At 43.3% G+C, this 19,412-nt stretch overlaps 1 pseudogene; it reads left to right on the forward strand.

Annotated features, from left to right (window-relative positions):
- Window positions 1-19,412, forward strand: part of LOC126176242 (ATP-dependent translocase ABCB1-like) — an 88,149-nt pseudogene that overhangs the window by 40,210 nt on the left and 28,527 nt on the right.

Below are 19,412 nucleotides of genomic sequence, written 5' to 3' on the forward strand. Positions count from 1 at the left end.
CCATCAACGGTGTGAAATCCCATCGCTCCCAGAAATACTACGGAAACATTTAGAATTTAACTCATGGGATGCCTGGGATCAGAAAGACTGAACCACCCAATTTCCTCCCCTTTCCAGCGGTGAAAAATTTGTGATGAAAATGAGCAGATTTCGAATCGAGTACTTCTTAGTAGAGTCCCACCAGACAGACAAGGCTTAGCGACTTCGGCTACGAAGATGGGTTATCTGAATACTGCTTCCGAGTTTTTCTCGCACTTGTTCTCATTCCCAGGTATGACTTTGGCTCAAAACCTGCAGTTCCTTTCCTCTATTCACTCACCATTTCTTCATATAGGAGACAGTGTTTGAAGTCCGTTGTCCCTCACGGCTGCACGTATTAGCGATCTATCTACTCCATTCAGCATGGTTGAATGTGTATCATGTATGGCAATGGATGATGTTTGTTCATGGGATAGATTTAAATATCTCATTAAAATAGACTGATAGCTTGTGATTCATTACAGCATATTTTGTCTAATGCAGATACACTGTGTGATCAAAAGTATCCAGACACCTGGCTGAAAATGACTTACAAGTTCGTGGCGCCATCGGTAATGCTGCAGTTCAGTAGGGTGTTGGCCCACCCTTACCTTGATGACAGCTTCCACTCTCGCAGGCATATGTGCAATCAGGCGCTGGAAATTTTCTTGGCGAATGGCAGCCCATTCTCCATGGAGCGCTGCACTGAGCAGAGCTATCGATGTTGGTCGGTGAGACGTGGCACGAAGTCGGCGTTCCAAGACATCCCAGACGTGTTCTATAGGATTCAGATTAGGACTCTGTGCAAGCTAGTCGGTTACAGGAATATTTTTGTCGTGTAAACACTTCGTCATAGGAGTGTTAAAAGATGCTATCGTCATCCCTAAATCGCTCTTCAACAATGGGAAGCAAGAAGGCGCTTTAAACATCAATGCAGGCCTGTACTGTGATAGTGTCACGCAAAACAACAAGGGGTGCAAGCCTCCTCCCTGAAAAACACGACCACACCATAAAGGCACCGCCTCCGAATTTTACTGTTGGCACTATATACGCTGGCAGATGACGTTCACCGGGCATTCGCCATACCCACACCGTGCCATCGAATCGCCACATTGTGTACCGTGATTCTTCACTCCACAAAACATTTTTCCACTGTTCAATAGTCCAACGTTTACGCTCCTTACACCAAGCGAGGTGTCCTTTGGCATTTACCGGCGTGATGTGTGGCTTATGAGCAGCCGCTCGATCGTGAAATCCAAGTTTTCTGACCTCCCGCCTAATTGTCATAGTACTTGCAATGGATTCTGATGCAGTCTGGAAGTCCTGTGTGAAGGTCTGGATAGATGTCTGCTTATCACATATTACGTGCTCTTCAGATGTCGGCGGTCTCTGTCAGTCAACAGACGAGGTCAGCCTGTACACTTTTGTGCTGTTCGTGTCCCTTCACGCTTCCTCTTCGCTATCATATCGGAAACAGTAGACCCAGGGATGTTCAGGAGTGTGGAAATCTCGCATACAGACGTATGACACAAGTGACACCCAATCTCCTGACCACGTTCGAAGTCCGTGAGTTCCCCGAAGCGCCACATTCTGCTCTCTTACGGTGTGTAATGACTACAGAGGTCACTGATATCGAGCACCTGGCAGTAGGTGGCCGCAAAATGCACCTAATATTTGGGGGCGTCTGGGTACTTTTGATCACATAGTGTATCTATTTCAGCATGAAGTTTCAACAGAAAGCTTGCAATACTTTTCAGCTACATATTCATCCAAGTTCATATATATCATTGTCGAAAATGCTCGAGAATGATCAAGTTATTCGATAGCAGCAAGATGTGATAGATAATGGACGCAAGAAATAGTTCAAAGCGATTGTATTTAGAAGTATTAATCGTGCGTAACAAAGTATCAAGTTGTTATATGGAAATAAAGTATGAAAACTGTTATACAGAAATAAAGTATGCCACGGAACATATCAAGAAATAGTTTCTGAACGTGAGGAACGCGTGAATTGTAAGATGTGTTTCTGTTTAATGAAAAATTGATAGAGGATTTCAGTTAACAATGCAACACTTTTTTTCTCCGCAGATTTTGGTTGAAAAAATGCGGAATTTATCGTTCCCGCTTCTGCCCCTATAGTCTCATGAAGTTTCGATAGGTGGTGGCGCTATACGTAGCCTTCACAATAACGTCTATATCGGAAGTGCGCTCGAAGCAGAGAGCTGTGACTGAATTTCTTTTGGCGGAAAATCAGAGCATCTCAGGTATTCATAGGCGCTTGCAGAATATCTACAGAGACATGACAGATAACAAAATCACGGTGAGTTTTTGGGCGAAGCGTCTGCCCTCATCGCAACAAGGTCGCGCAAACTTGCCCGATATCCCGACGACAGTTTCATTTCCGATCTCTCCACATTTTTCCTGCAGATATTTTGCTTCCATAGTTACGAACAACTACACACTGATCGACCAGAATATTACGACCACCGGCCTAGTATCGATATAAACCCGTGCAGGTGACAGCAGCGTCATCTGGCGAGGAATAATTGCTAGTCATACGCACGGTGCACGTAGTATCAGTGCTGTCGGCGTGTAGAAAGGGCAATGCGAGATTTATCTTTGACCGAGGCAGATTGTGATGGCCCGGAAGTTTGGCACGAGCATTCGGAAACTGCACAACTTGTCGAGTCTGGTGTTCGAGGAGTGCTATGGTGAGTGTCTTCAACACGTGGCGAAACCAAGGTGAGACCACGCCCAGATGCCGTGGCGTTGGGCGGCCACCCCTCGTTACAGATGACGGACATCGTAGGTTGGGCAGACTGATAAAACGGGACAGGCGGCGAACTGTGGCAGAACTAAAATCAGCCTTTAATTCTGGGCAGAGCAGAAGTGTGTCTGAACACACAGTGCACCGAACACCCCTAACGATGGGCCACCGCAGCCAACGACACATGTGTGTGCCAATGTTAACACCACGACATCGGCAGCTACCACTGAAGTGGGCAGGTGACCATCGGCGCTGGACGTTGGAACAGTGGAAAACCGTTGCATAGTCTGATGATGCCCGATAGCTTCTTCATAAGGCCGAATGTTGAGCGCGAATTCGTCGTCTTCCAGGGGGACAGCTCCCTGATACCTATACTGTGGGACGGAGACAAGCTGGCGGCGGTTCCATTATGGTCTGGTGAACATTCATCTGGGATCCATGGGTCCAGTTGAGTTCGTGCAATGCACCATGACGGAGTGTCGCGTAATGGTTGCAGACCACGTACACCCCTTCATGGCGATCATGTTTACCGACGGTAATGGCATTTTGCAGTAAAATAATGCGCTACGTTACAAGGCCAGGAGTGTGATGGAGTGGCTCAAGGAACATAGAGGCGAGTTCCAGTTGATGTGCTGGCACCCCATCTCGCACAGATCTGGAACCTTATCGAACACGTCTGGGATGTGACTGAAAGTGGTGTCGGAGCTCATCAGCAGTCTTGCTGGAAATTGCGGGAATTAGGTGACTTGTGTCTTCAGATGTTGTGCCAACTCCCTCCAGCGACCTACTAAGCCCTCAGTGTTTCCATGACACGACGCGCCCCGCGGTTATACGTGCCAAAGATGGATATACAGGCTATTAGATAGGTGGTCATAATGTTCTGGCTGATAATATACACTCCTGGGAATTGAAATAAGAACACCGTGAATTCATTGTCCCAGGAAGGGGAAACTTTATTGACACATTCCTGGGGTCAGATACATCACATGATCACACTGACAGAACCACAGGCTCATAGACACAGGCAACAGAGCATGCACAATGTCGGCACTAGTACAGTGTATATCCAGCTTTCGCAGCAATGCAGGCTGCTATTCTCCCATGGTGACGATCGTAGAGATGCTGGATGTAGTCCTGTGGAACGGCTTGCCATGCCATTTCCACCTGGCGCCTCAGTTGGACCAGCGTTCGTGCTGGACGTGCAGACCGCGTGAGACGACGCTTCATCCAGTCCCAAACATGCTCAATGGGGGACAGATCCGGAGATCTTGCTGGCCAGGGTACTTGACTTACACCTTCTAGAGCACGTTGGGTGGCACGGGATACATGCGGACGTGCATTGTCCTGTTGGAACAGCAAGTTCCCTTGCCGGTCTAGGAACGGTAGAACGATGGGTTCGATGACGGTTTGGATGTACCGTGCACTATTCAGTGTCCCCTTGACGATCACCAGTGGTGTACGGCCAGTGTAGGAGATCGCTCCCCACACCATGATGCCGGGTGTTGGCCCTGTGTGCCTCGGTCGTATGCAGTCCTGATTGTGGCGCTCACCTGCACGGCGCCAACCACGCATACGACCATCATTGGCACCAAGGCAGAAGCGACTCTCATCGCTGAAGACGACACGTCTCCATTCGTCCCTCCATTCACGCCTGTCGCGACACCACTGGAGGCGGGCTGCACGATGTTGGGGCGTGAGCGGAAGACGGCCTAACGGTGTGCGGGACCGTAGCCCAGCTTCATGGAGACGGTTGCGAATGGTCCTCGCCGATACCCCAGGAGCAACAGTGTCCCTAATTTGCTGGGAAGTGGCGGTGCGGTCCCCTACGGCAATGCGTAGGATCCTACGGTCTTGGCGTGCATCCGTGCGTCGCTGCGGTCCGGTCCCAGGTCGACGGGCACGTGCACCTTCCGCCGACCACTGGCGACAACATCGATGTACTGTGGAGACCTCACGCCCCACGTGTTGAGCAATTCGGCGGTACGTCCACCCGGCCTCCCGCATGCCCACTATACGCCCTCGCTCAAAGTCCGTCAACTGCACATACGGTTCACGTACACGCTGTCGCGGCATGCTACCAGTGTTAAAGACTGCGATGGAGCTCCGTATGCCACTGCAAACTGGCTGACACTGACGGCGGCGGTGCACAAATGCTGCGCAGCTAGCGCCATTCGACGGCCAACACCGCGGTTCCTGGTGTGTCTGCTGTGCCGTGCGTGTGATCATTGCTTGTACAGCCCTCTCGCAGTGTCCGGAGCAAGTATGGTGGGTCTGACACACCGGTGTCAATGTGTTCTTTTTTCCATTTCCAGGAGTGTATATCCATATACGCTACATCGTATAAACATTAATCACAGGCATCCACAGAAAGCAGACTAGGTCAGGGTAGAGCATAGGTCAGTGGTAAGGTATGCTTCATACCCAAAGTGCCAGATGAGCTGAACCCTGTGTTTTTTACTGGTGCAGGTGACTGGGCAGCGCATCGGCACCATCACGCAGTCGTTGGGCACGCTGGTGCTGTCCGTGGCGCCGTCGCTGTACTACGAATGGCGGCTGGGCCTGCTCGTGCTGGCGTTCGTGCCGCCGCTCTTCGCCGTCTTCTTCATCCAGGGGAAGCTACAGCGCGGCGAGTTCCTGGGCAACGCCTCGTCCGTGGAGAAGGCCACCAAGGTAGGCCACTGCTCGCGGCTGCAACAGTCTTGCCGAAGGTGGGACAGCTTGTTGGTGAGATTATGTGCGTCAAGGCGGTTCTAACTGGAGTCATTTCATCTCATCGTAGTGAACACTGCTTACTTTTTATTTTACATATTTTAGTGAAAGTAATATTACTGGCTGAGCCTGCCCGGTTAACCGCGCTGTCTAACGCACTGCTTTCCGGGCGGAATGGCGTGCCGGTTCCCGGCACGAATCCGCCCCGCAGATTAATGTCGAGATCCGATGTGCTGGCCAGTCTGTGGATGGTTTTTAAGTCGGTTTTCCATCTGCCTCGGCGAATGCGGGCTGGTTCCCCTTATTCCGCCTCAGTTTCACTATGTAGGCGTATGCTGTGCAAACACTGTCTCCACGTATGCGTACACCAATTACTCTACCACCAAACATTTGGGCTTACACTGGTCTGGTGTGAGACGTTCCCGGGGGCCTCCACAGGGGGCCGAACCGCACAATTACCCTGGGTTCAGTGTGGGGTGGCGAAGGCTGAATGGACTGCTGTAGCCTGTTGGGGGTTGTGTACCACAGATGCTACGGCGGGGACGAAGCCTCTCCGTCGTTTCTAGGTTCCCAGTTCAATAGATTTTACATAACAACTGACGTCCCTATTGACAATATTTTCTATTACGTTGATTTGAAAATGAATAATTAACCATTTTAACTTTGGTAGCTTCATTTGGAAATAAAAGTAGACAGGTAAACTTCGAAATAAATTCGATGAAAAAATTAGTTTACCTGAAGAATACTGAAATTAGTATTATTTGTGTAAAACTATGAGAAATGCAAAACAATAATTGTAAATTTGTTTCTATCGTATAATAAATGTACGATGAGTATAGCGTAATCCTTTTCTTAATAGTATTGGCAATTTCTGTGCTTAGCGAATGATGAGCCACTGATCGTCTTTCGCTACACAAATTCATTACAAACTCTTCAACAATTATATGAGCAGCTGCCAAATACCAAAGATATAGTGATAGTGCAGAGTGATAGCTCTTCTTAAACCAGAAATTTAGGATAATTAGCCTTTTAAGACATCCTTACAAACTGGTAGAAGACATGATTACTAACACAGTTCTACGTATTCTACTTAAAAGTGATTCTCTAGATATACATTAGAATGGTTACGACGCGGAAACAACTTTATACAGTTCCTAGAGGTTGATAGAGGATGCATTTGGAATTCAATATCTTTCTTTTGTGACTTTCTTGTCTCTGAGAGCACCATACGACAAAGTACAGAACCGATTACTTTACGTCAAATTTTGCAACCTGCTAATGGACCTCCAATGCACTGATTTTATCAGAAAACTTCAGCAAAATAGTATGCTTTTAGTTGACTTCCAGGCATATCATATTCATGGGAGCGTACCCCCTAAACAGCTGCCCCAAAGAGGTAATATAGCTCAATTTCTCATCAATATCTACACTAACAACCAACCGCTGACTCCAAATACAAGAAGATTTCTGTCTAAAAATGACAGTTCTAGCTTCATAAAGCGGAAAATGTACGCTGTGGAGAGGAATCTGACAACTGTGCTCAGAAAGCTCTCAGGTTTCTGTAATGGGAACAGATAAGTCCAAACTCTTCTAAAAGAGAAGTCTGTAGCTAGTTGTGACCTACATGCAGTATGACCAGGATCGTAATTACAGAACTGTAATGCTCCAGATACTGGGAACCAAGCCTGACAGTACTCGCACCTTAAAACATCGTTACAATAAAGACAAAATGGAATATTTCTACACGAAACAAAATCAGATTCATATCCTTTTACAATCCGCTAATCATCAACAGCACTGCATTTTTCTAGAGAGGAATATGCGTCTTCAGTCTTCTGCAGATCACCTTATACTAGACACATGTATGCAAGGTCCAATCAAACACGTAGACTGATTAAGTCTCAAGCCTTCTCCTACACATAAACTTTATTACCTAACTGAAAGAATGTACGCAGAGAAATGGACGTAAATGTGAGGTTGAAAGGTGAGGGTTAAAAGTGGTGAGGCTTATAATTGCATCCACATATGCTTCCTGCACAGCGGACGACGTCCAAGGAGAGCTTCATACGGCTTTCCGCGCATCCCGATAAGGTGAGGATTCGAAGGGTGTAAGAACAAAACAGTTCATGTGTGCAGATGGATAGCAACAGCTTGTTTTCCCTGGAAAACAACGAAACCCGGTTGGTACGGAAGTCATTAAATACATTACGATTCGGAGTTGAAAGTTTCACGGACAATACGAAGAGAAATTGGGATTTTATGTTGATGACACGCACTGTGAATGTGGACAAGAGCGAATTATAAGCGAGATGCTTCAGTGAATAATCATAACGTACAACGAGTCTTGTAGGCTGCGAATTTCTGAGCAAATGTCATATGAAAATACAATTCACCACATATATTTTCCCAATCTTAGTTCTCTATTTGACTGTTTGTGTGTTTTTATGTTTCTGACTCGATAACGAGAAGCAAGTAATGAGTTTACGTCAACCGATAAGTAAGCCGTGTGGAGTATCTATATTGATGACTTTGTTTGAAGTTAACAGCAAGAGCTCTGAGCAGCGAAAGGAGATCATATTTGGGGAGTTTTTGGTTTGATATGTGTATATTGTAGTGTTCGGGAGAGCACAAGAAAATGTCTACTTACTACGAATCAGCGTAAAAATCTCCCAAACACATGTCAAGTACGGTGATTCACTCATTGTCAGCTAATTTTCATTGTGAAGAGTTCCTGCAGTTCATTTTTTTTTTTTTTTTTTTTTTTTTTTTTTTTTTTTTTTTTTTTTTTTTTTTTTTTGTGAACAAACACCAGCGTGCCATGTGGCTCCCTGTGAAGATTCGTCAGATAATGCCGAACGAGGAGTTGCAGGGAGGACCGGAGTTAAAATTCCAATTCGACGAGCCAGATTTAGGGTTTCCCTAAAGCGCATAAGGCGAATGCAAGAACAGCTGCTTTGGAAGGTACGCTACTGAGCTGGTCTCCCGATCCTTGCCCATTCTGTGTTTGTTGAGTAGACGCTAAACCTCAGTTCTTCTTCCTCTTGTCAGGTTAACGATAGTTGCTCTGCAGTTATCTGTCTCCATTAACAAACAAACAGCGATCGCAAAAGAAAACACGGTATGCGATAGCAGGACTCTCACAAAAACTGCACAGGATTATAGACTGGCTGTTGTAGTACATTTGACAGTTATACATACGGAAATGGACTAGCACAGCTGTGGTCTTGCAGCACTTGAAACTTTACGTGAACGATAGACAGCTAGTTCTATGTCAGTAGCTGGGTCGACGTAAGCGAGCAATATCGCAATCGAAATCACTCTTGTAGACGGTACAAAATAAAATATATTATGGGTGAGTTAGATAAACAAGATACTGAGAGCAGCAATGTCCAGAACTGGTCCTCGAGGTCCAGTGGCTACGTTAACGACCATGTGACCTGTTGCCATTTGCAGCGACTTGCCGCTGCACTCAACACCTTCCTGCTGGACAGGTCATGCAACTTCAGATGGAATATCATAACAATAGACTGATGATATCGCAGTTTGCTTGCGGAACACGTTCTTCCCACTCGCCATTTGCGAATGGAACAGGGAAGGGGGGGGGGGGGAGGAGGGAGCAGATGTACCCTCCGCAACACATCGTTTGGTAGCTTGTGGAATACTATTTGGATGTACATGTTCTTATATTTATTACATTATTGTGTTTCGAGCTGGCTGCATCGTTCTTAGTCAATGCTCGTTATATAACGATCTAACATTATATCTAAAATTGTTTATTTGAAAGAACCGTATATATGTTTCATAATTTAATAATGTAACGTGAGTTCAGAGCCAGTTTTGGTCTCCACTGGGGACGCCACCGCCGGTTTTTGGGTTCCTAAGGACGGTGCATATTCTCCTCTCTAAAACAATGGGTCTGTCTTCCCATAACCCGGCTATGTTGGTGGGATTATGGACAGACCAAACTATTTTCGAAGACGATTTTTTCCTGTACCCACTGGAAAAGAAACGTCTCAGAGTGTTAGCAGTAGGTACTTCGTTAACATTAAATACCCAATTGAAGTGCTTTCATTCTGCGCCATTTCCTTCTTGTTCTGCACTCCGTGGATTAAGCAAAGTTGCGTCTCCCGACATCAGAACCCATTTCACCATCGTTTCCTTGGTTTTCTCGGATATCCTCTTTTCTTAGATCTATAGTAAAACACTCTTATTGAGGTCCTCGCCTTCGGTATTGTATGAACATGCGCTTACTCATTCCTATAGTTTACAATTTCTCCTTACAAAGAATTTATTCCTAGTTCTTGTCTTACTTTTTTTATGTTCAATTTTATTTGAAGGAGTACATCCTCTTATTGTCCTCAAGAACCTTATTTCGGCAGCTTGTGTCTTGTTTTTATCAGCTTTCGTGTATGTCCGTGTTTCAGAGACCCATAAAGAAAAACAGGCACAGCCATTACTTCATCTACGTTTCTTTTGTGGTCTTAGTTTGTACGCCTCTGTTTATTGTACCGTCTGTTTACTGGAGCAAGGGTAAATAGCTTTCAAAATTACTTTCACATCTACAACTGACATGTATCTATGTAATTTATACCTGTGAATTTTTGTAATATAGCATCACTGACTATAATCTTAGTTCCGGCATTATACTTACCTCTGAAGGCCAATGTTTTTGTTTTATGTATGAAAATTTTGAAATTATAATTCTCGCATAATTTCTGTAACAAATATACTCGTCTTTGCGGATCTTCTTTAGTTTTACTTATAGTAATCTGACCACCAGCAAATAGCATCTTCTTAAGCGTAAAATTTGTTGCAATACAAATGCCTCCGTTAATTTTGTATATCCAGTCGCTAACGAAATCATCTGCATAAATTGTAAGCAAGATAGGACACAAGCTACAATCCTGCCTTACACAATGAGTTATATGTAACTCTTCACTGTACCTTCCATTTCTGACATGCTGATCGTTGTGTATAAAAAATTCTTTTCAGTACGGTACTTTAATTAAGAGCTCCATATATCCTCTTTGAGTCATTACTTCCCGTAATTTTTCCCTATTTATCCGGTAGAATGCTTTTTCCTAATCAGTGAAAGGTATATGAGTTTCAATGTTATGTTCCCTTCTTTTTTTCTATTATCTGCTTAACTGTTAAATAGATATCTGTACAGCATCTATCATTTTAAAGCTGTTTTGTTCTAATAGAAAACGCCTGTGATCGCTCATACTCTGTTTGATATTCTTGCATACATTTTACATCCTGTATTCAAAACGTTTATTTCCCAATATTTTTCACACCTGTTTCTAGCACTTTTTTAAAATATAAACGCAACTTGGGCATGCATCTTCGATTATGATATCCATTCCAACATTTATTAATTAGATTCAGAAGTCTCTGATTTAATATTGGGCCCCTATATCTCAACAATTCTGCATTTATTCCGTCTTCTTCGTAGTTTTCGTATTCTTCATTTCTTTTAATGGTATTTTTAATTTCGCTACGGTAACAGGATCAACACTATCGCAAAAAGGCTCATCATTTCCCTCTTCTTATCCAAGGGAGTTATTAGACTACATATCTCTGAAGTAGCAAACATCGTTCTTCTTCGGTTACTTATATTTGCTGCATCTCTTTCCTCGCTATCTAGACGCTTAACCACATTATAGGCTAGCATTTGCCTCCGATGTATATCATCTTCATTGGAGCTTATAAATTTGTCCCAAGACTGTTGATGGGTTTCCCTTACAATATTTTTCGCTTCATTTGGTTTTTTCCTTCTACATTTCTTTTGTTTCATCTGTTTGTTGCTGTAACGCTTGTCGATGAGTTAATTAATTGTCTGTTAATGCGATTGAAATTTCTTCATTCCATAGCCTTAATCCTTTATTCTTTCGGTTTGCTACAGTACGAAGGCTGTTTATAAAATTCAAGCACTTCATCCACAAAATTTATCGGCTCTTACGTTTTCTTATTGCTCATGGTCTCCGAAATTCTCTCCTCTACAATTGATGCAACGCTCCGGATCGCGCGAATTTTCTTCTATTTCGTCTATCGTTCCAAATCTTCGTCCTTTCAACAGGGTTTTCAACTTTGGAAATAAAAAGAAGTCCGCAGGGCTAGGTGTGGAGAGTTCGGAGGATGAGGCAGAACAATGCTTTCGTTTTTTGTGCAATAGTCACACACCAACAGGAATGAATATGCGGGTGCGTTATCATGATGCGAGATCCATGAACTGTCTTGCCACATTTGAGGCCGTTTCTATCTCACATTTTCCCGCAGGCATCGCTACACGTCCCGATACTATCATCGATTAACAGTTTATCCCTGTGACACGAATCCTTCTAAGTCAAAGAAAACTGTCATCATGGTTTTGACATTTGACATAACCTGACAAGCTTCTTTTGGTCTTAGAGAACCATTCCCGACCCATTGTGAAGACTAAACCTTGATCTCAACATCATAGCCGTAGACCCATATTTCATCACCAGTTATGATTCTCTTAAGGGACATTTCGTTCTCATTTGCGCCATCGCAAACCTCTTTACGGATTGCGAGGCGAAGGCCTTTATGGTCTTGACTCATGAGCCGTGGGACGAACCTGGCGACAACACGATGCGGTCCAAGATGCTATGACAGGATTTCATGATATAATCCAACTGAAGCCGGCCGGTGTGGCCGAGCGGTTCTAGGCGCTACAGTCTGAAACCGCGCGACTGCTACGGTCGCAGGTTCGAATCCTGCCTCGGGCATGGATGTGTGTGATGTCCTTAGATTAGTTAGGCTTAAGTAGTTCAAAATGGTTCAAATGGCTCTGTGCACTATGGGACTTAACATCTATGGTCATCAGTCCCCTAGAACTTAGAACTACGTAAACCTAACTAACCTAAGGACAGCACACGACACCCAATCATCACGAGGCAGAGAAAATCCCTGACCCCGCCGGGAATCGAACCCGGGAACCCGGGCGTGGGAAGCGAGAACGCTACCGCACGACCACGAGCTGCGGACATAGGCTTAAGTAGTTCTAAGTTGTAGGGGATTGATGACCTCAGCAGTTAAGTCCCATAGCGCTCAGAGCCATTTGAACCATTTTGAACCAACATCTTCTGCGGTCTCTCGGACAGTCAGTCTTCGGTTGGCACAAACAATTTCGTCGGCGTTCCTGACACCGAGCGTCGTCGGTAGACGTCGAAGGGCGTCCTGAACGATGGTCATCTTTAACTTCCGCCCGGCTATTTTTAAGCCGTGTGAGCCCTTTAGTAACACCGAGTTCGGCATAATCACGCATCAGAATAGGATTCCTGCGTCATTTAGTGTGTCTCTGTAAAGGTTTCCTTGTATTTCACAGAAAATTTAAATCAGACGCATTGCTCCTCTCAGTCTGCCATATCGAAATTCGCAAACAGTGCTACACAACGTTCTACTCAATACAGCACTGAACAATAACTAACAGACATACAACAATGAAACTTCCGACAGTTACACATCGAACACAGACACAAACGCGATACCGGTACTTGTCGGCAACCTAGGGCGAGAGTCGTGGCCGTGTGGTGCGTAGATGAGATTTTAGAAATCTTGCGTGTAAGAATTTGGAGAGAATGATCCTCAGCGATCAATATGGCTGATTTTCGATTTTGTGTGGGCGACTTAATGAGCTAGCGTTTGGTAGGTGGACAGACAATAAATTCCTGAAACATCCTTAGCCATAGTGAATTTTTTTTTAAATGATAATTAAATGGACGCCCTAGCTGCAAACAAGCGTTGATATACTTCATTGGGGACATGTTGAAAATGTGTGCTCCCACCGGGACTCGAACCCGGGATGTCCTGCTTACATGGCAGACGCTCTATCCATCTGAGCCACCGAGTGCACAGAGGATAGTGCGCCTGCAGGGACTTATCACCTGCACGCTTCCCGTTAGACCCAAATTCCCAACATGTCCCCACCACTGCATTTGTAGTACGCCTAATAGATGTTTGCCCATCGTACTCATTACTCGTAGCAGATTAATCTACCAAGTCCCGTACGAGTTCGGGCATAGCGTGTGCGTTCGTACAAGAAGGTCAATGGCCGGGAAGCCATATTTTAACTATGTATGACGGTAGAGTCTGTTCCCAGTCGGGGCACATGTTTTCAACATGTCCCCAATGAAGTATATCAACGCCTGTTTGCAGCTAGGGTGTCCATTTAATGATCATTTCATTTCTAGCAAAGCTGCATGGTCATCAACGGTAACTGTTCTTCGGGAACAGACACTACCGTCATATATAGTCAAATTTTTTTGTAACAGTCACGGCCGCACCCCCATTTATAACCGACTCACCTCAACTGCGTGGTGCTGCACGCAGGTGGCTGTGGAGTCGGTGGGAAACATCCGCACTGTGCTGGGGCTGTGCCGGGAGCGCCAGTTCCACGTGCAGTACCTGCAGGAGCTGCAGGCCGCGCTGCGCACCTGCGCGCCGCCACCTACTCGCTGTCGCGCAGCATCGGTTTCTTCGCCTACGCCGCCGCCATGGCGTTCGGTGGACAGCTCGTCGCCAACGAGGAATGCCCTACGACAACGTCTTCAAGTGAGTCCCACTGCTGCACTCTGGCGGAAACTGACTGCGAAATTCCGAACTGCCGGGCTGTGAGAAGTACGTCTTGCCGTGTGGGATTAGCCAGGCGGTCTAAGGCGCTGCAGTCATGAACTGTGCGGCTGGTCCCGGCGGAGGTTCGAGTCCTCCCTCGGGCATGGGTGTGTGTGTGTTTGTCCTTAGGATAATTTAGGTTAAGTAGTGTGTAAGCTTAGGGACTGATGACCTCAGTACTTAAGTCCCATAAGATTTCACACACATTTGAACATTTCTTGACAAGTACGTCTTAAAATAATTTGCCTGATTTCTTGTTGTGCGAAGGGGTTTACTGTTTCTTAGTCTTCCCATCATGTTTCTGGTAACCTACGTTGATCATCTGTCTCTCTTTCTTCTCCATCGTGAGAAAGTAGTGTTTCCATTCGCTGGGCAGCTGACTATTCCTAGCTTTCTGTTACCGTCCCATAATTCGTTTTGAGCATGGATAAGCCTGTTGGTGATAGTATTTTCTCACATACTATTTTATATGGTAAACCCCCGGATCGGTTACTAATTAGTCTCTACGAATTGTTCCAGCCTTTCATTTTTGTTCTCATTAATTCTTCCTTAAAAATTGTTTAACATATTTGTATCTATGCAACCTTCGGACTCTTTCTTCTTGCGTCATCCTGCTTTGATATAGCTTCCAGACCCTTCTTCTTTCACATATTAATTTCTGCAGTGCCCCAGTACAGATGCAAGATACTACTTTAGAAAGACCTCTGCCAACAGGTATCGATGCCTCCACTGCTCTACGTTTAGCCACTGTCAGTTCTTGCGCTTTAATATCTGCATTATCTCCCAGTTAAAAAAATTAAATGTAGTTGCATGAGTAGGGCTAAAATAATAGTATGTCCATTGTGGGGCGGCGGTTAACTCGGTAATATTTAAATTTGCTGTACAAATGTTTTTGCATGTCAAAATGTTTGAATCAGTTTCAGGCTTTTAAAATGTTGTTAATGCTGTCTTTCGCCGTCTCAACACTGGCCTGGCTCTCTATTTACCTTTTAGCACCCAGAAAGTGATTTAATAAAACGTGGAGCCTGTAAAGAGAGTTCCTAGTGCCCACTTCATCTGAGAATACCATTATAGCTGCAGCTTATAGCTCTGAGGAATTAGGAGATTGTTCGGGATTTCTAATCAAAACGATTTTCCAAAATAGTTGAGTATATTCTGACATTCACTGATAACAAACACAAGTATCCCTACAACCTAACTAACAGAGCAGTTCAAAGTCTAATGCGCTGATGCAACTATAAATGTCCGAATTAAATGTTAAAAGAATGCTCGCCAAGATTTGATGAGAATATTTCATCAAACGCCACGCTATAATAATTGGTAGAATGTCTGTCCCGCGACGGCACGTGAAAATACGACAATACGCAAACTGAAGCTAGATAAAGCAAACCATCTCAGAATTAATCCTTTACTTGAAATGCTTTCACGGTTCCGCGTATCTCTAGTAACTTAATACGGCACCCGAGGCTGTTTGTAGCAGTGCTTCCGAGCGAAGCGACTCCCGACACAGCTGACGTGCTATTCAGCGTCTGGAGAGAACTGGGGCCTTCCTTCCTCGCGCAGCGCTCTTATATATATATAGCCGCGGTGCGGACGGCTAAGAGAACGCCTGTTCAAATCGGCTCTCCCGACTAGCCGCTGGGCTAGTAACGCACCACTTCAAGTTACATAATAATTTATTGCTTCTTTTGCTGATGGCCGATGAAGCTCTTAATTTAAACGTGCATTCAGCACGCAGGTAAGTATTGATAATAAAATTTTGACGTGGCTAAGTTAACTATTTTGGGCGAGAGAATTAATTAAATTACACTGCACGCAGCAGATGAGCTCTGAACTGGCCCTTTTGAGATCCGCTATCGCTATAATTTTATAGGTATTCAAAAGAAACTTTTCACATCTTCATAGTCATAGCGGACCTCCAACCTAGTTAAATCTAAACATCCTAGCCTTATTTATTAGCCTACTTAATCTATCTTGCTTCCTTCAGTTTTGAGACGAAAACCAGAAAATCATGAATTTCCACTAAAGTCTTAATCTGTGAAATCCAAAGTACTGTTTTTATTAAATCATTATGAAAGATGAATCTAAATATAAATTTTGAAGTCTCTAGCTCTTTTCTGTTGCGCCAATGATTTTTTCAGAAAAACGTCCAAATTTCAAAAATGGCTGAATTATCGAACTGATATTTAACACACATTAATTTAGTATTATTCCTGACATGCTAGAAAAGTTTTAGGTCATTTGCTTGATTTTTTTAGGTATTGTGCAACATTATGACGTCAGAGCTAGTTACAGCAGACGGGCTGGCACACAATGGAAACTGATGTGAATTTATTACAGCGCGAGTAGGCTGCTTCCCTACATCACTCTCTACTTAAATTTTTTTGTTTATGAATGTTAATGAATATAAAAAATTTAATTACAAAAAGGGAAGCAAGAGTACAGTTTAACTCCCTATAAAAAAATCAAAATTGAGATATAAACATGTAGAAACATTAAAGAAAACTGATTACCTACATTAATTATTTAAATTTTGGGCATGTTCACTGTCTTTTAAACAATGTCGTTACTCAAAATTTTAAGCAAAGTCAATGAAATATTTTGGCATACATATTGCCTTAGACAAACAAACACATACGAATTGAAAACTTATAAAAATCTTAGATCCATTAAATACATTAAATACATTTTTACATACACCAATTCAAAGAAAATAACATGATATATAAACAGATGATTATCTCTTAGCAGTCTTTTCTAAACCTGAAAGAAAAGTTCACAAATAATTTTTACACACGTGGTTGTAGCCGCTTTGGCTGGCGCCCTACACTTCCATTCACAAGGGTAGAGGAGGGGAAGTTGCTATGGTGTGCGTCCTTCACGTTCTCTCTAAATTACATGGGGGAAAGGGGAGGGGTCACTGTGAGTTGTGTCCAAGTCACTCCACACTTTCACGCAGCTACCAGGCTGCCATTATCTGGTTTGTCCTGTAGAACAAACAAAAAGAGTGCCTCAGACTCTGTTCACTTAATATCTAAGGGTGGGTCACAATGAAATGGGTATATATACATTTTATCCTTCAATATTTTGCTGGAACAAAGTTAACAGAACTTTTTCAACATTACTCTCGCGGTTACTTAAATGTCATAAAATCGGTAAACAAAAGGCTCAGAACGCCGTTAGTCACTTACTAGAGAAAATTTATGCTCAAGGCATACAATCAGGAATCCTATTTAACATTAATTTATTATTTCTGGGCCGGAACACTGAAACAATGCTCGGTACATTCCTGACACATTTGTATTTTAAGCACTTAACTGACTCATCTTCAATTACCTTATTCTTAGAGATAGTATGAGTATGATTAGTGGTTGTTTTCTCAGCTTCTTTGTACATGTGAGTAACTTTTGGTAACAGTACCGTTCTGAGTGTTCAAAACACACTACGTTTAGTTGACTACAAAATCCACTTATTGGTCCTCTGCTGTTGTGTTAGTTCCACATCTGCAATTAGGTACTTACTTACTTTGAAGTGTATTTATGCTGAGCTAAAATTAATGTTTCACGTCTGCCATTATGTTACTTATTTATTTTGCTAGTGTATGTACTTATTTAACACTCACTCTATTAATATTTAAAGCATAGGATAGCACATTTATTTCATATTCATAGTGTATTGCAGCTGATCAGTTTGCTCACGTGGCAATCCATTTCCACTCGATCGGACGCTGAAACCTCAGGTAGTCTCTCTCAGACCTACCACTAAAGTGCATCAAGTAATTGTGGACGAGCGTAATGCTAAATTCCTTAAACCTATAGGACACCATGAGCTGCTCTGTCTCATCTAACATAAGGGTACCTATGGTCGCATTCACGCCTCCAACTCATAACCTCAATACGTGTAGGTGTATCCTGTCACACACTACACTAAAATAATGGCCAGCTCCAACCTTATAAATACTTCAGGGACGTGTCCTTCACGTCTCAACCACAAACACTGCTCAATTCTATTACACTGCCTTTCCTTGCTACACCAGGTGAGTTTAATCTTACAACTTATCTGCATATTTTTCCTAACACTAAGCAATCTCTTTTACTATTTCTTGGTTAGCTCTAATGCATACACTAGGTTTCACTACCACTTCAGATCCTGCTTGTATATGAATTCATATATCTTTTTAAATTACTGTTGGTGGACTATTTCCAATAAAACAACACTTTGTACTTACCATAGTACCAGGGTTCTATACATACTTGTTACTCAAATACATTGTATCTTAATTACATCATACTTCTCTATTGTTTGTCACTATTAGGTTTGTCACATTAGGTATTTTTCTTCACTAATCGGTAGATAGAATGGTTACATAACTCATGGCTTGATAGCCATGACAGAAAAATTTCATGTCTAGAAAGAAGAGGTCGAAATTTTTGTGGATAGGAAAGATGAAGAATGAGTGAGACCTGAAAGGGAAAGAAGATCTCACACAGCTGGGACTGCACAGCTGCCACACTGTGTAGAGGTTACAGAACAACCTCCTCCCTACAGCAATCATTCATAACCTTTGACCACGCCACGTCGATCTGAAAATACCTTATGATGCCTTTTTAGAACCTGTCTCAGTTCTTCCTTTTGATTGGCGGAAATTTTATCGATTTCCTGCAATTTAGCTTCTATTTTGTCTAAAATAATTGCTTCTTCTTCTTCTGTGTTCAACTTACTGTTACTAAGATTAACACCTTCGTCCCAATACCTCCTATTTTTCAGAACTCGTATAGGCAGCTCCCAAGTTTCATCATCAGTTACTACATGTTTATCACTAAAAGGAACTATAATTACTCCGGTTATTGGTAAGACCATTTTTAACTGGCTTCTTTCAAAGTCCACAACACTCTGATATTTTGACAAGAAATCTATGCCAATTAAAACCTCAATACTGAGATTGTTTACAATTAAACATGGATGATCAACTAAATTACCATTAATGTTAAAGGGCAGCAAAGCTTCTTGCTTTACCGTTTTTGACACCTTGCCAGTAGCACCAATTATTCTTAGTCCTGATACCCTCATTACTGTAAGCTTGTCTTTACCAGGTAATGCATCAAAGAAGGACTGAGATATTGCACTCACCTCACTTCCACTGTCTAAGAGACAACGTACATTGATACCCAACATATTCACTATTATTATAGGGTGGCTTATTCTAGGTAGTACAGGTGGTTTCTCAAATTCATCTAGTAGTTCCTTTTGGATTTGTCTCCAACTAAAGTGATTGACATCTGTC

Source organism: Schistocerca cancellata, chromosome 3, assembly GCF_023864275.1.
Source record: "Schistocerca cancellata isolate TAMUIC-IGC-003103 chromosome 3, iqSchCanc2.1, whole genome shotgun sequence".
In the NCBI taxonomy this organism is placed as follows: Eukaryota; Metazoa; Arthropoda; class Insecta; order Orthoptera; family Acrididae; genus Schistocerca; species Schistocerca cancellata.